Raw genomic sequence first — 15,315 nt, 5'->3', positions numbered from 1 at the left:
ATCTCCTAACAATAACATGTATAAGGATTCATACTTATGTCACTAATACATATATCGGACTACCGTGCCAGAATCATTGTCAAGTGAATTGGCTTGGAAAAGACAGCAAACATGACACCTGTAATATGAGGGAAAGATAAAATAGAGATCCGAGGGAATATGAAAACAATAGGCTAAAATGAATGATAGTTTAGGACCGGCAATTTAGGAACAGCAATAACCAACACTATAATAAACCATCAATGAAATATGTTCCATTTCCAATTATTATCTTTGCTTTGTAAATTAATGGCTTCCAAACAAGTGTGAGATGCTAGCTCTCGAACAAGTTAAGCTTCTTGTTTACGGGAGTTTGATTAAAGGGAGAATTCGAACTGAGGCAAAGGGATGTTGAACATTGTTCAGTCAAATTCCAGTGCTCTCAATTACTTGAGCTGAAGCTTGATTTTTCCACGATCTTGCACCTCCCACTTGACTGGAAGCAGATAATATATACAGAAGGTTCCAAAGGCTGAAATGTGTTTCTTCTGGGATATGTTGGGGAATTTTGCATTTTAGTACCATGTTGGGGAAACAGGTTCCATGATTTATCTGGTACTAGTTTAGAAGACTAAATTAATTTTACAGATTCCCTTTAAGTAAGAGATTGGCCTTAACTACTTGAAAACTATGAATGACTCATAAGAGATTAGAAGACAGGTCTAAGGATCTTTTTATTTAGTAACATTACCCCTCTTCTCCTTGAGTTGCAGCCCAATTAAGTGATAATGTTTCAGGAAACAATTGACTTAACAGATTGCATATAATCATTTTAGTTCTTAATGTGAAAGTAAAAAAGTAGAAAAAAGTAGCATTGTTACATGGCTGGTACATTGGGTACTATGTCAATCTATGCTCTTCTATGCTCCTAAATGCTTTTTTTTAAGTCATCCATTGATAACGTAGACAAGTTTTTATTAAGTCTGTGCTGAAATATGTGTGTATATATATATATATATATATATACATCTATGTGTGTAGGGACATATGTCTAGGGTTATATGTGTGACCAGTGATAATGTAACATCTGTCCTGAAGGCAAGTCGCACCTAGGTGTTAATAGGTACTTCCTTGGGAATAGTAGAAATACTGTCTCCAGATCTCACCAGGAGGTCTATCTAGGGCCGAAAAGAAAAGCAACATTTGGCACCTAGGTCTTGGAAGGGAGATGCTAAATTGCGGCCTGAGGGAAGCTATCCCTGGGAACCATCTCACACGTGTCTCCAGAGGAAAATAATATATATTCATTAGTAGAGCAACCGTGCCCAATCAAACAGACCGCAATTATGATATTAACCTGGGAGGCCGGTCTAGAAACCTGACCTCAGACCAAAGTTATAAATTTAGGCTGCAGACAGAGAATTGTGTTCACATGATGGGGCAGCCTGAGAAGCTGATGTGATCCAATCTACCTTCTTCCTTCCCTCAGGGAGCAGAAAGCAACTACCAGTTAGATCATTTCTGTAAGTTTTCTCCTGTTTATTTTGATATTGTTTGCATAAGTTGTATGTCTTTTTATTACTGTATTTTTATACCTTTTTCTTATTGTAAGCATTGAACTTTTTGCTATTAAAGTAAAAAACTTTAACAAGTTGAACCTTGAATGTTCTAAAGGAATCCATAGCCAAAAGGTGTGTGAGCCTTATTTTTATCAGTATTATTGTTAGTTCCGGGACTCATCGCCCGTGTATTCGATGAGTGGTGGCAGCGCGTATGAGCGGGTGTGTGGCCTGGGTCGGTGGGTGATTTATGCTCCCATTACAGCATAGGACAGAGGTTGAATGCTGGACTGAGAGTGGGGAGATAGATTAACCCTTGCAGGCACAACCCCAAGTCACGTGTGAGAGCAGGCATGTGACGAATAAGTGACACCACGGAGAAGGGATCCGTGACAATGTCATTGCTTTTACATTTTAGAAAATTAAAAGGAAAAGTCACATTTTGAAGAAAAGAATTGCATTTTAAATTTTGGTTAAATCTCATTGATTTGGTCAGGGTTTGTTTTGTTCAGGGCTTGTTTTCCTTTTACACTAAATAATAAAAAAAGTGTTGCAAGCTAAAAAAAAGCTATGACAAAAAAAGCTTACATATTCATTACTTTATAATTTCACTTCTAAGGGTATGTTTCCACATTCAGGATTGCATCAGGATTTGGTCAGGATTTTATGCAGGTAAAATCCTGACCAAATCTGCTCTTGAGGTCACTGGCAGGTCACCTGCGCTGTCCTTGCGTTGTTTCTGCAATGTACGGACATGCTGCGTTGTTAAAAGACGCGCCGCATGCATCTTTTAATGCATAGTAGAGACGGGATTTCATGAAATCCCCTCCACTATGCTGTAACATCTGGACGCTGCGTTTTTGATGCTGCGGCTCAACGCAGCATCAAAAACGCAGCGTTTCCTGAACGTGGAAACATACCCTAAAGGTTTCCTTTCTTGAACAATTCATCTTTTCATTACAATTAGTGCAATATGTTGTCAGTAAAGTTTGTTTTTTATATTTTCAGAAATGTATTGCATATTGATCAATAGGAATAAAATATCATAATAAAAAGTGTCTTCGCAAAATATAAAAATAAATGCTTCAGAAGCCTGTGGGCATCATTTGGCATCCCCAGGAGAAGATTAGGCTGGCTATATATTTTCCAATTTTCCATTTAAATAAATGGAAAAATGTAGACCAGATGGACTTGGTCCTTATTAGCATATCTCCATTTCGGCTTATACAAGAGATTCTGAATGAGAGACCAAACTCTATAAAATCTGTATTCCCTAATATGCCATACCAAAAAAGATTGTAATCATTGGGAAATCTCCTTAAGTATGTAAATGCAATGCTTCATAAATTACAAATAGTATTTTAGGTTCAACCATAGTTTAAATAATAACATAATCTTAGTTATATGCAATCGCTAAATTTTAAATTGATGCATTTTGTTGTAATAAAACATTCCAGTAAAAAAGGTTCAATAATAATAATAATTAAAGAAATTCTCTTAAAAAGCATTCCAATCTAGTTTAGATTTTTTTATGTAATTGCTAGTTACTTATAGTCTAGGAATAATTACTATTTTTATACTAAAGAAAAATTAGAAATATTAAAATATTCACACTGGCACAAGGGCTTTTCTAACCTCATATTTCCTGTTGTTTTCATAAATTGACATGTACATTAGCAACAATATATTGTATTGAAGCATGGAGTGAGCTTGTGAAAAGGTTATTATGAAGGGGGAGAAGGTACAGCTGTGATATCACCTATTGCCATCAGTGGACCCTGTATATATTAGCTGTATATAGAGGTGTTACCTGTCTTTGTAATTCTGCCTCTTATAAAAATGAGACTACTGAAAACTCTTCCTGAAAGGACAACATGTATGAGTCTTCAATAGTTTAGCTGTCTGTGCAAGAATTACAATATTTCATATTTTTATTTTCAAAATAATGATATAAAAAATATTGTCAACACTTTGAAAAATACATTTAACAAACTAGATGTAAACATGTTTGTGACTATATATTATTTTTATTAAAAAATAGAAATCTTAACAATCAATTGGGTTTTGTAGTTTTGGGTCTTGTTTTTAGTAATACTGTTATTATTCATCTCTTATCTGGCTTTGTAGTCAATGTTTTGTTAAGAAAAGTATACAGTGGAATTTAACCCCTTAGTGACAGAGCCAATTTGGTGCTTAATTACCAAGCCAGTTTTTACAATTCTGACCACTGTCACTTTATGAAGTTATAGCTCTAGAAGGCTTCAACATATCCCTCTGATTCTGAGACTCTTTTTGTGACATATTAGACTTCATTTTAGTGGTAAAAATTTATTTCATATAACTTGTGTTTATTTATGAAAAAATGGAAATTTGTCAAAAAATTAAAAAATTCAGCAATTTTCAAACTTTTAATTTTTGTACACTTAAATCAGAGAGTGGTGTCACACAAAATAGATAAAAAATAACATTTTGCATATGTCAACTTTACATCAACACAATTTTGGAAGCATAATTCTTTTGTTTGGACATTATGAGGGTTAAAATTTAAGGGGATCGCCTCACATTTGAAATGAGTTTTGGGGGGTCAATATAACAGAAAATGCCAAAAAGCTACACCATTCTAAAATCTGCACCCCTCAAAGTACTATTGCATATAAAAAGAACCAAGCAGTCATAGAATCCATAAACATCATCCCTTTTATTAAACATATGTTGTAAAAAAGGTCATGCAGACAAACGGACACAAAGGGCTAAAAGATGGTAACATGATGTTGCCAGCATCAAAAATGCCCAAGGTTAGGTATGTCCCTGGATACATGGCATATGAATTTATAAAGGACATAGTATGCACACATATAAGTAGGTATTACCATGCAATTAATAGAACAAGTCCATTTCAATGGTCAAAATAAATGATTTAGCAGTATACAAATTATACCTTGTGGATGATGGAATGATCTCCAGGAAACACCCGCCCACCCCGACGCGGTTTTCGGTAGTAGTACCTTCCTCAAGGGGCTCACACCTCGGGGTAGGCGTGTGTGTCTCGCATGAGGACCGGCCCAGGAAAGGAAGACCAAGATTCATCTCTGTTTCTGAGAATAAGTTTATCCGAGTCACCAGCCTCAGAAATTGCAGGTTAACAGCATCTCAGATTAGCGACTAGGTCAATTCCTCACAGAGTTCTTGCAGCAGACTTATCTCTACAACTGTTCAGAGGAGATTTTGTGCAGCAGGCCTTCATAGTAAAATAGCTCCTAGGAAACCACTGCTAAGGACAGGCAACAAGTAGAAGAGACTTGTTTGGGCCAAAGAACACAAGGAATGGACATTAGACCAGTGGAAATCTGTGCTTTGGTCTGATGAGTCCAAATTTGAGATCTTTGGTTCCAACCACCGTGTCTTTGTGCGATGCAGAAAAGGTGAACAGATGGACTCTACATGCCTGGTTCCCACCATGAAGCATGGAGGAGGAGGTGTGATGGTGTGGGGGTGCTTAGCTGGTGGCACTTTTGGGGATTTATTCAAAATTGAAGGCATACTGAACCAGCATGGCTACCACAGCATCTTGCAATGGAATGCTATTCCATCCGGTTTGCATTTAGTTGGACCATCATTTATTTTTCAACAGGACAATGACCCCAAACACACCACCAGGCTGTGTAAGGGCTATTTGACCAACAAGGAGAGTGACAGGGTGCTACACCAGATGACCTGACCTCCACAGTCACCAGACCTGAACCCAATCGAGATGGTTTGGGGTGAGCTGGACTGCAGAGTGAAGGCAAAAGGGCCAACAAGTGCTAAGCATCTCTGGGAACTCCTTCAAGATTGTTGGAAGACCATTTCCAGTGACTACCTCTTGAAGCTCATCAAGAGAATGCCAAGAGTGTGCAATGCAGTCATCAAAGCAAAAGGTGGCTACTTTGAAGAGCCTAGAATATAAGACATATTTTCAGTTGTTTCACACTTTTTTGTTAAGTATATAATTCCACATGTGTTATTTCATAGTTTTGATGCCTTAAGTGTGAATTTACAATTTTCATAGTCATGAAAATACAGAAAAATCTTTAAATGAGAAGGTGTGTCCAAACTTTTGGTCTGTACTGTATGTTTAATAAAGCAGATGATGTTTATGGATTCTATGACTGCCTCGTTCTTTTTATATGCAATAGTGCGTTCTTTGCAGTTGTCCGCATTGTATCCAGGTTGTGGTGGTGGATTAATATACCTAAAAAAGTGATTTGCTTGTAATATAATTCTCCACCACCTATAATGTTCATCAGAATTTGGTTGTACCCCTCAAGGTGCGCAAAACTATATTCATGAGAACTAAAGCAATGTGGAAGGAAAAAATGAATATTTTACTTTTTCACAAAAAATTTACTTTGGAACCATTTTATATTTTCACAAGGGTATCAGGAGAAAATGGACCACGAAATTTGTTGTGCAATTTCTCCTGAGTATGCCAATAACCCATATGTAGGGGAAAGCAACTGTTGGGGCGCATGGCAGGGCTCAGAAGGGAGGGTGCACCATTTGACTTTTTGAGAGCAAAATTGGCTGGAATCATTGGTGGCACCATGTTACGTTTCGAGACCCCCTAATGTACCTAAGCAGTGGAAAACCCAAGTCTAACTCCAACCCTAACCCAAACACACCCCTAACCCTAATCCCAACCCTAACCGTAATCCCAACTATAATCACAACCCTAACGCTAGCCCAAGCCTAACTTTAGCCCAACCCTAACTTTAGCCCAACCCTAAACCTAATGGAAAAATGGAAATGAATACCTTTTTTTATTTTATTATTTTTACCTAACTAAGGGGGTGATAAAGGAGGTTTGATTTACTATTTTTTTATTTTGATCACTGTGGGTCTATCAAAGTGATCAAAATGAATTTATAGGAAAAATGTCCTATTGTTGCCAGGTGCTAGCTGGTAGATCTCGGCGGGCACACTGCGCATGCGCCCATCATTTTCTTCCCAGAAGAAGATGCAACTGGCTAGGGGACTTCACGGGGGATGCAGGGACCCCCGAGATACTGGTGAAGAATCAGGGGACAATAAAAATTTATTTAGTGATAATCTGTCACAAGATGGCTATGGTATATGGGTCTGTATGTGGTCATGAAGTGGTTGGGATGAGAATGTGAACATTTTGCTACAATATGGCAATTACATTTAACTGGTGCTGATTAACTTGAGTCTTTGCCCACATTCAAGAGTATCTAAGGGTGGACACTTCCGTAGTCAAAGCAACTCAGGATCACTTGTTATTTCCATTTGTACATTTTGGCCAGTATTGCAAAGAATACATTGCTTTTCACTGGTCAATCAATACTATAAGCAAACCTAATACCCTTTATGATACCTACCGACCATAGGTTCTGATGGACAGTGCATGATACTCTCTGTGGTGTGCTTAGAGATCTGTATTGTGTCATTTACCTTGTGACCTTGTACTAGTAAAATATTGTATATGTAAGAACCCTACAGCATTATTTTGCATCTTCTAGAGCTCTAAAGTACTTCTCAGATTAGAGTATAAAAATATAATATAAAAATATTGACCTTCATGAAGTTGATTATGAAATGTATATAATAAATCTTTATAAATGACTAAATTAAGGTACAATTATTATTACTATACTTAAAAAGCACAGAACTGTAATTCATAAAACATTTCTTAAAATTATAATTTCACCTTTTATAAATTGTTGCATGATTATTTCATTTAAGTTGTGGTTTTAAATGTTTCTTAATAAAGAATAGTTAGATCATATATTCACTTTAAACTAAAGGCAGGTATAACTGCGAAACTAAATTAAACTCAAAAGCATAAAATATTTCTTACAAAAAAAGTTGTTAGTTTGAAATTCATCTTTAATGTTTTTCCAATGCAAGTATTAGCTTTATGCCAAACTGATTTAGACTTTAAGACAATTCCCCTTACATCTTTTGCATTCGCCTTATGTCATTAGTGTCTGATAAAATAACATTAAAGTTATTATCTTAAATAAAATTAATTTCCAAGTATATTTAGTATCCTGAAAAATGCTGGTAAAGAAATATTCATTTTTCACATTATACATTGATAAAAGTTTTTGTTTTCAAATATCAGTGAAATTATATTACATGAACTATACAATACTATAGGTATAATATAAAGAAAACTTTTATAAATACATAAAACTTTTTCTTGTAATTGTATTCTTGTTTATTAAAATATATAGCATAATTTAATCATGTATAATTAATATTAAATACTTAAAATCCATAACGATAAAAGTGAATAACAAATAAACATTATCCAGAATTGTAGTTCCTCACTTTCTCCTCAAAGTGCCGCTGTTTAACCAAAAAACAAAAGAAATGAGAACTGGAAATCCTCTGATGTTTTCAGCATTCACACACTGAAGATCTGCAAGAAGAAGCACAGACATGTTTAAATTCTCTCTACAGCAAATGCAGACGACTGGATTATATTAGGATTTCAACATTTCGCAGGACTATTTCTAACCATCAAAATCTGAAAAATTCACGAGCAACAATGAAATCAGCTGAATATATTTACACAAGAACCAAATGGCAAGTAACATTTATTGTCTTATCTTGGCTGTGTCATTCTGTCTCTGGTCAGATTCATTATTCCATTGTAGAAGAGATGAGGAAAGACTCTGTTATAGCAAATATTGCAGATGACCTTGGATTAAATATTAATCAGCTCTCATCTAGAAAACTGAGGATTGTATCCAGATCAACAGAGAAATATGTCTATGTCAGTCTGCATAATGGAAATCTGTATGTTAAAGACCGGATAGACAGAGAGACATTGTGTGGCAGAGAAGCAATATGTTCAATAACCTTTGATGCTGTAGTTGAAAATCCTTTTAGCATTGAAAAGGTAAAAATAGAAATCCAGGATATAAATGATAATTCTCCTGCATTTTTCTCAGATGTAATCAGTCTGAAAACAATAGAATTAACCACAGCAGGGACCAGATTTGCCTTACAGACGGCAGAAGATCCAGATATTGGCTCTAACTCTGTGCAGACATATAAGCTCAGTGATAATCAGTATTTTACACTGAGTGATGACAGAAATCCAGATGGCAGTACATTTCTGGAGCTTGTTCTAGAGAAACCATTAGATAGGGAGACACAGAGTCTTCATGAGCTCATACTAACAGCTATGGATGGAGGCAAACCTGTGAGATCTGGAACTGCCTTAATAACGATCATTGTCACTGATGCTAATGATAATTTCCCAATATTCTCCCAGTTAGTATATAAAGTCAGTGTAAATGAGAATCCACCAATAAATACCACAATAATCACAGTGAATGCCACAGACAAGGATGAAGGGGCCAATGGACAGATCACATATTCCTTCAGTAAGACATCAGAAAAAGTCCATCATACCGGAATATTCAGTGTCCACCCTGTGACCGGAGAAATTAAAGTAAATGCTAAATTAGATTTTGAATTAACAAAGAATTTTGAGCTCTCTGTACAAGCAAAAGATGGAGGCGACTTTGTTTCTCATTGTAAAGTACTGATGGAAGTTGTAGACGAGAATGACAATGCTCCTGAGATATCCCTCACATCAATGTCTTCTCCGATTCCTGAGGATTCGGCTGTGGGTACAATGATCGCTCTGATTGAAGTTCATGATAAAGACTCAGGACAGAATGGAGAAGTGGACTGTAAACTTTTGGAAGAAATGCCATTTAATTTAGTGTTATCTTCTGACAATTATTACAGAATTGTTACCACACGTTCTATGGACAGAGAGAAGGTTTCTAGTTATAACATTACTATTTTAGCCACCGACAGAGGATCTCCTGCCCTTTCCAGCAGAAGAACCATCACTCTGGAGGTATCAGATGTCAATGACAACCCTCCAATGTTTATCAGAAATACTTATGTTGTATATGTGCAGGAGAACAATTTACCAGGGTCTTCCATATACAGTATACAAGCCTCAGATCCTGACACTGGAGACAACGCAAAAATATTTTATTTCATCTCCAATTCTAATGCAGAAGAACTCACAGCAACCTCCTACCTCTCCATCAATATAGAGACCGGGGTCCTCTATGCCCAGAGATCATTTGATTATGAGCAACAAAAAGAGTTTTACATACAAATAAATGCTAGAGACAATGGATCTCCACCTCTGAGCAGCAACACAACATTGCTTATCCATATTGTAGATCAGAACGATAACGCACCAAAGATATTATACCCATCAGCAGACAGCGGAGGTGTGACTGCATATGAAATGGTTCCTTTTGATTCTGAACAAGGGTCCTTGATAACTAAGGTGGTGGCCATAGATTCGGACTCTGGACACAATTCTTGGCTCTCTTACCATTTTCTACAGGTGTCAGAACCTTCTTATTTTGCCATCACTCAGCATACTGGAGAAATTAGAACATCTTGTGTTTTTCTAGAGAAGGATGTGTTGAATCATAAGATCGTGGTGATGGTGAAAGACAATGGAGACCCCTCTCTCTCATCTACTGTTACCCTAAACCTCGTTATTGCAAACAACTTCCAACAGATGGTCCCCAAGTTCAATGAACAAGACATTGAAGAAAATCCACAATCTAGTTTACAGTTTTACTTAATCATCTTCCTTGGATTAATTTCACTGCTGTTTATTATCACTGTGATGTTGGTCATTATCTCAAAATGCAAAAAATCAGAACCCGTCCCAATGTTCAGTAATCTCAGCTCCAATTTATATCCTCCAATTGATCCCAGAATCCTTTCTCACTATGAGTCTGGAACATTACCTTTTCCTTACTCCTACAATGTCTGCGTGGGATTTGATGCCAGTGAGAGTGACTTTACTTATAGGAAACCAAATCAAGATGTTCCTGTGGATAATCTCATTGATGCTGATGATCCTGGACTTGGAAATGAAAGTGTTGAAGAAGCTTTACGGACCTCAGATGCTCTGCAGGTGAGAATCTGATCAAATTTACTGTAATGCCTATAGAGGTTACTGAATGAAGTATTGCACATGCATTGCTCTTGACTTGCTTTCCTCATAAATGTGGTGACTGCCTCAGCAAGTAGAGTGTGGAGATCAAGGGTCACATGCTCAGATGCTGCAGTGGTTCCCATTGGTCCTCCTGGCAGGTCCTGAAAGGGCTAACTTCTGTGGCAGCTGCCCATTGGTCCTTTATTGGAAGGTCCTGAAAGTACTACAGCTATATAAGCGTCGCATGACCGCACGGCCATGCGCTAGTGTACAATTGTATACGTGTGTTTGTTGTGAGTGCAAGTCGTTCATTAAATACCCCTACCCTATTGTATGACTGTTTGCGTATGGAGTATGGCTGCTATCTAGCGCCCGACTAACCACTCAACGTGTCACACACATATCAGCGTCTATTGCTGTGACCGCCAGTGCGGTGCCACGCGCCAGTAGTGCGCTTCCTGACCCACGTCTGGGTGCTTAGTGGTGTCTGCCAGCACGGCACAGTTCGCACTTCGGTGCTCTAATTATAAGAGTTGCCTAACACACCCAGTTGCGGTGTTGTGTCAGCAAGTGGTCTAATCGGACTTCAATCCTGAGTCTTGGGGTTGTGTTCGCTGACTCCTTGCTTGCACTCTTTAGTGCGGTATTGCGGACCTGTGGCTTTACCGGGTTCACTTAAACCGCCATATTACGCTGCCATTTACTAGCAGCAGGTTTTCACCTGCACGGTGGACCCCGGACTGCGAACGCATCTATTACATCTTTCTTGGTGCGTTCCACCAGTCCTAACAGAACACTAGCGCCAGGGTCTGGCTAGTAAATGGCAGACGATCAGCGTTTACAGCGGTACATCCAGCAGCTGGAGGGAAGGTTGGCGGCTCTAGAGCGTTCAACCTCAGCTGTGGATGTCACTGCTGTCGCTGTTCAGGCTCCAAGTGTAGCCGCAGCCAGTTTGTCCGCTGCCACCTCTGCCCTGATTTTATCCCGTCTCCCGCTTCCTGACAAGTTTGCTGGTAACAGTAAACAATGTCGCGGATTCGTAAGCCAGTGCTCCATACACCTCGAGCTCCTGGCGGCGCGTTTCCCTACGGAACGGGCGAAATTGGGATTTATTTTATCTCTCTTGTCGGGCAGAGCGTTGGAGTGGGCAACGCCACTTTGGGAGCGTGATGACCGTATGGTACAGAGTGCTCCGCTCTTTCTGGACGCTCTGAAGCAGGTCTTTTTGGGACCCCGTATTACACACGATACCGCGCTCCAGTTATTGAAAATCACTCAGGGCTCGTCCGTGGTCAGCCAGTTTGCCATCCAGTTCCGGACTCTAGCCTCGGAGCTAGAGTGGTCGGATAAAGTTCTAATTCCGGTGTTCTGGAGGGGACTGGCAGACCACGTGAAGGACGCCTTAGCCACCAGGGAGATACCCGCCACACTGGAGGAGCTTATTTCTCTATCTACCCGCATCGACCTCTGTTTTCACGAACGAAGGTTAGAGCAGACCCAGTGTATGCAGAGGTTTAGACTGGCTCCCACCTTCGCCAGACCTCTTGAATCTTCCGTTTTGGCGTCCGACTCCCATGAGCCCATGGAGGTTTCTCGAGCTGGACCTAAGTCTCAGGCCGCTCGAGTACTCACCAACGAGGACATTACACTAATAAATGTCTACGGCGGTCGGGAAAACGATCGCGTCTAGTAACCTTAGGGGGAGGTTCACTAGACACAGCGGCTTTTTCCTCCAAACTGTCCTTTAAAGGGACAATCCTGTTTGACTCATCCACTCTAACAGTCGAGCTTTGTGTGGACTCAGGAGCAGAGGGAAATTTCATGTCCTCTGCTTTTGCTCTGCGCCACGCTGTACCACTTGTTATGCTCGCCAAACCTGTAACTGTTAGAGTTGTGAATGGGTCGACACTGTCACAACAAATCACACACCAGACTGTTCCATTCTCGTTGTCCATGTCCCCTTCCCACCAGGAGATTATTTCCCTTCTAGTCCTTCCGAGGGAATGGATGAGATTTTACTGGGAATACCCTGGCTCCGTTACCACTCCCCACATATTGAGTGGTCCTCAGGGAGAATATTGGGTTGGAGTAAGTCTTGTATGGGCAGGTGTGTGAGTGAGTGTGTACAGGTCTCTACTACCGAGGTACCCACAGACCTTTCATCTCTTCCAAGGTGCTATTGGTGCTATGCTGATGTATTCTCTAAAAAGGCAGCAGAGACTCTACCGCCTCATCGCCCCTATGACTGTCCTATTGACCTCTTGCCTGGAGCTGAACCTCCTCGGGGAAGGGTATATCCCCTCTCTCTCCCTGAGATGGAGGCTATGTCTCAATACATCCAGGAGAATTTGGCAAGAGGGTTCATTAGGAAGTCAGTGTCTCCTGCAGGGGTGGGATTCTTCTTCATACAGAAGAAGAATGGGGAATTACGTCCTTGCATCTATTACAGGGGTCTCAATGCTATCACCATTAAAAATAAGTACCCGTTGCCCCTGATATCGGAGCTCTTTGACAGGCTAAGGGGAGCAAAGATATTCACCAAACTAGATCTGCGGGGTGCCTACAACCTGATTCGCATCCGTGAGGGGAACGAATGGAAAACGGCTTTCAATACCAGGGATGGGCACTATGAGTACCTGGTGACGCCCTTCGGGCTCTGTAATGCCCCAGCCGTTTTTCAGGACTTTGTCAACGATATCTTCCGGGATATGCTTTCCACCTCGGTTGTAGTCTATATGGATGATATTCTCATCTTCTCTCCAGATATTGACTCCCACCGGAGAGATGTTGGCAGAGTCTTCGAACTCTTACGGGCGAATTCTCTTTATGCAAAGTTGGAGAAGTGTGTGTGTGAGCAGGAGTCTTTACCTTTCCTGGGCTATATCATCTCGGCCCAGGGATTGGCTATGGATCCTGCCAAACTACAGGCTGTGATGGACTGGCAAGAACCCCATTCTCTTAAAGCGGTGCAGCACTTTATGGGGTTCAGAAATTACTATCGCCAGTTCATCCCCCACTTCTCCACTTTGGTAGCTCCCTTGGTATCCCTCACCAAGAAGGGAGCGAATCTCAAATCGTGGTCGGAAGAGGTCTCCAAGGCCTTCACTTCTATAAAGTCCCATTTTGCTAGCGCTCCCATCTTACATCGTCCCGATGTGGATAAGCTATTCCTTATGGAGGTGGATGCCTCATCCGTTGGTGCTGGAGCAGTTCTCTATCAAAAGGATGCTCAAGGTCGGAAGCATCCATGCTTCTTCTTCTCAAAGACCTTCACACCAGCGGAGAGAAATTACTCCATCGGGGATAGGGAGTTGCTAGCAATGAAGTTGGCCTTTTCGGAGTGGAGACATCTTTTGGAGGGTGCTCGGTTTCCATTCCAAGTCTTCACGGACCACAAAAATGTGGTCTATTTGCGTACAGCCCAGCGGCTGAATTCTCGTCAGGCCAGATGGTCCCTGTTTTTCTCCCAGTTCCACTTCACTCTACATTATCTCGCCGGGGAGAAGAATATTCGTGCTGATGCTCTCTGTCGCTCCCTTGTGTCAACTGAGGAGGAGGAGGAGGAGCCTCGGTTTATTGTCCCTTCGGAGAGTCTGAGAACCGTAGCTCCGGTTTCGCTTGAGTCTGTGCCTCCGGGCAAGACTTTTGTTCCCATCAATTTGCGACCGGAGGTTCTCTCTTGGGCTCATTCGTCCAGAGTGGGTGGACACTTTGGGGCATCTGAGTTGCTGGCGAGAATGTACTGGTGGCCACATATGGTTCGTGACGTCGGAGACTACGTTCGGGCATGTGTCTCTTGTGCCAAAAATAAGTCTCTCCGTCAACGGCCAGCTGGTTTGTTATACCCTCTGCCGGTGGCAGACAGGCCCTGGGAGATGGTCGGGATGGACTTTGTGGTGGGTTTGCCCAAGTCTCGTGGCTGTACCATCATTTGGGTAATCACCGACCATTTTTCTAAAATGGTGCATTTGGTGCCGCTTCCTCGGCTACCTTCTGCACGGGCCTTGGCAGCGTTGTTTATTAAACACATCTTCCGCCTTCACGGTATGCCAGACAAAATTGTCAGTGATCGGGGTCCCCAGTTTGCGTCTCGGTTCTGGAGAGAGCTTTGTCATCTTCTCAGTATTGAGTTAAATCTCTCTTCGGCATATCATCCCGAGACGAATGGGTTGGTGTAGAGAGCCAACCAGACCTTGGTCACATATCTGCGACATTTTGTCTCTGCTAGGCAAGATGACTGGGCATCTTTGCTACCGTGGGCGGAGTTTACTCTGAACAATGCTGTAGCTGACTCCACTGGACAGACCCCATTCCTCCTTAACTATGGTCAGCATCCGCGGGTACCTGTGCCCATGCCCGTGTCTTCCGCCGATTCCAGGGTGGCAGACTGGGCTGTGGAGGCACGGGACATTTGGGATCGCACTCAGGATGCCATTCGGGCTTCCAAGGAGAGAATGAGGTCCTCTGCCGACGCACATCGGCGCCCCGCTCCAACCTTTGCTCCTGGCGACTTAGTGTGGCTCTCCGCCCGTAACATCAGGCTGCGAGTTGAGTCTACTAAGTTCGCACCTCGCTATTTAGGTCCTCTTAAGGTCCTCGAACAGGTTAATCCTGTGGTTTACCGTCTAGCCCTTCCTCCACGCCTAGGTATCACCGACACCTTTCATGTGTCCCTCTTTAAGCCCGTGTACATGTCCCGGTTTTCTGAGTCATCAACTGGGACGTCGGGTTCGTCTACGGACGATTACGAGGTGAACGCTATCTTGGGGTACAAGGTGGTTC

The 15,315-nt window shown here is 41.2% G+C and overlaps 1 protein-coding gene across 7 annotated transcripts in view; it reads left to right on the top strand.

Annotated features, from left to right (window-relative positions):
- LOC138675459 (protocadherin gamma-B2-like) overlaps positions 1-15,315 on the top strand; it is a 502,075-nt gene that overhangs the window by 117,637 nt on the left and 369,123 nt on the right. The window lies entirely within an intron of this gene.

Source organism: Ranitomeya imitator, chromosome 4 (assembly GCF_032444005.1).
Source record: "Ranitomeya imitator isolate aRanImi1 chromosome 4, aRanImi1.pri, whole genome shotgun sequence".
Lineage (NCBI taxonomy): Eukaryota > Metazoa > Chordata > Amphibia > Anura > Dendrobatidae > Ranitomeya > Ranitomeya imitator.
This window is presented reverse-complemented; position numbering and strand designations above follow the sequence as displayed.